At 40.3% G+C, this 3,878-nt stretch overlaps 1 pseudogene; it reads right to left on the bottom strand.

Annotated features, from left to right (window-relative positions):
* Positions 1 to 920: 920 nt before the first annotated feature.
* On the bottom strand, positions 921 to 2,396 carry LOC138818212 (centromere protein N pseudogene; annotated as a pseudogene).
* Between the last annotated feature and the right edge of the window lie 1,482 nt (positions 2,397 to 3,878).

The raw sequence follows: 3,878 nt of genomic DNA, 5'->3' as shown, positions 1-3,878 counted from the left end.
GTGTGGCATTTTCTACACGCTTCCCTGTGCCCATTCAGGGAGCATCTGTACAGCCACTGCCTTTCCCTCTTCAGATGCTGTGAGGTGTAACAAAATCACAAAATAACAGAATAACAAAATAGAGAAAAGAAAGGCCTATTGAAGGGTAACCAAGCCATAGCTATTCCAAAAGAAATAAAAGTTGGTTCACCAAACCATGCCACACGCCAAAATAAATCCCACCAGGAAAATACATTTTCTTTCTTTCTTTTTTTTTTTTTTAAGTGAAACTAAACAACCTTAGGGTGCTGAGGGTCTTTGAAAACATGAAGGCAAAGAAATAATTCCTGAAGGAAAGGATTGATGGATTTAATTTCTTTAAGTCAAGAAACAACATAAATAAAACTAAAATGAAAACAACAAACTAGGGGAAAATATTTGCAACACATTTGACAGATTGATGTCTTTATTATATAAGTAAATAATAAGCTGTATGTGCAAGGATGTGTGTGAAAGGATTTTATAATAGTGATAAATTAGATAATGCAGTTTATAAAGTGGGGAAAATTTATGGAATGCCCTCCAAAGGTTCTGCATTTATTATAAATTAAGTTATAAAAGGATACTTTGAAAATAATATGCACAATGTATATGTATGCTCATAAATAAAATACTTAAATACTTAGAAAATGTTCCCAGCTAATTAAGTAAAAGTTGTAACACAGCATGTTTGAGATGATACAAATTTTAAGTAAGTCTATGTTGATAAAACATTGAAGATACAATTAATTCTGGAAGATGTGATTCTTGGTATTTGGTTATTTTGGGGTGCTTTACAAAATGTCAGTAATGCTATGTAGATTTTAACCCAAACCCTAGTGTTCCTTACTTTTTTTTTTTTTTTTTTTTTTTACCATTTTCTCATTGTCTTTATTCACAAATCAGTACAATATGATGGTAAATCTGTTACACGTGTGATAAAATAGATTATGGAAAACAACACTTATGACAACACAATTATAGGTACTCTCAGATATGTAACCTCTTGTAATAGCTTTCTGGACCCAATTCTGCCCTCTGAATGGGTCAATTTTATGACTCTCCTAGAAATTTTGAGTTGGGCAGTTTTTTTTTTTTTTGGTTCTCCTTTCTAAGATCCAAAGCTTACTTGCAAATCCCTAGACATCAGCCACTGGAACCAGACCTCTTAGGCCTGAGGAGAGATCTAGTGCCCCGTGCTTGGTGCTCTGGGGTAGGGGTGGGGTCAATCTGGAACCATGCATCTTCCTGCATCTTCCTCTGGTCCATCTCTCATGCACACAACTGCTGGAGTTAGCAGGAAAGGGGCCACACGGAGAGGAGGAAAGCATCCACCCAACACGAACAGTTCTAAGTTTTCAACATGGATGAATCCCTAGCATGGAGATTTACAGATTCGCCATCCAGCTAGCCATAAACAGGAACGTGCATATAACATGGTCAAGGAGCACTGAGCTCACCCAACCACAAAGCTCTTATTTATCTCTAATTTTAAAATAATTCTTTCTCTTGCTGGGTATGCAAGTGAGCAAAGGGGAAAGTGGTGCATCTGCTATACCAGCTGGCGCTAAGGATTTCAGTGCTTCTAAAAGATGTGGGCTAGAGAACTTGACCAGACACCGGAGGGGCTCCTCCCGCTCAGCCAAGATGCTCCTGTTTATGTCACTCTTGAACTTCGTTTCAAGCTTATATTGTGCAAATTCGAGTTGTGGTTGAGGATAGTCTCCAAAAGTTTCTTCAGTTATTCTTTGGATTCTCTCCTTTTCTACTGTGTTTTCGTGAATGAGCCTGGGATCCACATTTCTATTTTGTCCAAGGTTTCTTTCTTGTAGAGGTTTTGTAGAGTTGTGATTTTCAAATACCTGGTTATACTGTTTAAAAACAATGGCCTTGAGTGAGTCCAGGTGTCGGCTTCTCAGGTCCATTTTCATTATCTGGTGGTGGTTGCTAGCCATTTTCAGTGCATTTCTTAATGCTCTCTGAAGAGTTTCCTTAAATGAACTTTTGAATTGTTCCATATCGAAAAGGTTAACATCATCATCTGGTTCTTCACTCATCTGAAAAACATCCCAAACTTTGTGGTTCCGGCGAGCTTGAGTATAAATGATGTCTAAAAGGGCTACATCATTGAGACTTGCAGACTTCTTCTCACACAACAGGACCAAGTCCAGAGCTAGCTGTTCCTTTCTCTGCTGGAAGTTTACAGTCTGAAGTTGTTCTTCAGGAAAAAAATCCCAGGCTTTTAGGATTGTCATCATTTCATACATGGGGATTTTCAAGATGGTCCTCCTGAGAAACTCAGCAACAGTCTCCTCCATCTCTCAGCCCACATCTCCAGCTGCTCGCCGGCAGCCGCTCCCGCCGAGGCGCCTTCAAAACCTCCAATGTTCCTTACTTTTTTCTTTTTCTTTTTCTGTTGTTTTTTTTTTGGTGCTGGTCATAGGATTTCAACTCAAAGCCTGGGCACTGTCTCTGAGTCCCTCCATCTGAGCATAGTGCCACTTTCCACTTTTTAGTGGTTAATTGGAGCTAAGAAGTCTCACAGACTTTCCTGCCAGAGGTGGCTTCAAACCGCAGTCCTTAGATCTCAGCCTCTCTGGTACGCATGCTTAGAAGTGTGCATCACTGACTGCCCAGCTAATGCTTCTGACTTTAAAACACACTGTACAGAGGCAACGCGTGAGTAGGGACTGGAGGGAGAAACTCGCGGAAAGTGAAGGAAGGGTTGCATGGTCCAAAAGAAAAGTGCGCACTGTCTGACCTATGAAACGGTAACCCCGCCGTAGGACGCCTCAATAAGAACAGCAAGTTTATGTATTTTTAAACATCATACAAAAATAAAAATCAACTGAGCTCAAAGGATGGACTCAGAGACCAGAAGTACAACACAAGTGAGACTTTCGCGTTGGCTCTGAGAGATGGGCTGGCACACTGAATGAAATGAAAGCAAGCCATTCAGCCCTAAAGTCCCCGTCCCTTATTGGCTGGGTACTGTGGAGTTCACCTCTCCAGGGTGTCTGGGAAGTTACATTATATGCACCTTTTGAGTTGGGTTGCATTTTAGGCTTGGCTTTTTGGCTATTTCCACCACCACCCCCTGTTTGTTCTTTTGTGTTAGGAAGGGTTTTCTGGGTATTGAAATAAGGACACGGGAGCTGGGTAACGCCATCTTGGCATCTTGATAGAAGCTGCTAGACGATGAGTATGCTCTGAGATCTCTAGAGGTGATGGAGCAAATATGTCATAGGTTCTGATTGTTTCCCTGCACAAGTCTGCTCTGCCCGTGTGTGACACTTTTATTAGAAATGCGCATCCTCATCCAGCTTGCTTTGTTTCATGAAGAACACTTTTGTTAAGGCTCGGTCTCTACTGCAAGCACATGGTTTTTGTCTTTAAAAGCTATGTGCTAGCTCTGTTCTGGGCTGGACATCTTTGGGACAGGAGTCTGGCTGTAGACCGCCCACGCTTCCAATACAACCTCCCAAAATGTGGCTTCTCTGTTTTCTCCCATACAACAAACAGTATTTGCCTTCTCACATTTATCGTTTCTAGTCCTCTCCCCTATCCCCCCATCCCTGCTTTTTGTTCATTTTGTAGAAGTTCATTGTCTTGTCTGTCTGCTGTTAGCCCTGCTTTCTATTTTCTAGGAGATGATGAAGAATAAACTGAGCATTTCTGTTATATATTTTGTTGTTGGTCTTCATTTTTAAATTATTTTTAAGTAGTTGAATAAAGTGGTTTGAACAACACCATATTGTTGATAAGCATAGTTCAATCGTTTTCTTCAACAACAAAAAAAGCACCACATTTCTTTCATAAGTCTTTTTCTTTTTTTTTCCAGTCCTTGAACTGGAAAAACT

This window comes from Dipodomys merriami, unplaced genomic scaffold (genome assembly GCF_024711535.1).
Source record: "Dipodomys merriami isolate MVZ:Mamm:240054 unplaced genomic scaffold, mDipMer1.0.p SCAF_72, whole genome shotgun sequence".
Taxonomy (NCBI): Eukaryota; Metazoa; Chordata; class Mammalia; order Rodentia; family Heteromyidae; genus Dipodomys; species Dipodomys merriami.
This window is presented reverse-complemented; position numbering and strand designations above follow the sequence as displayed.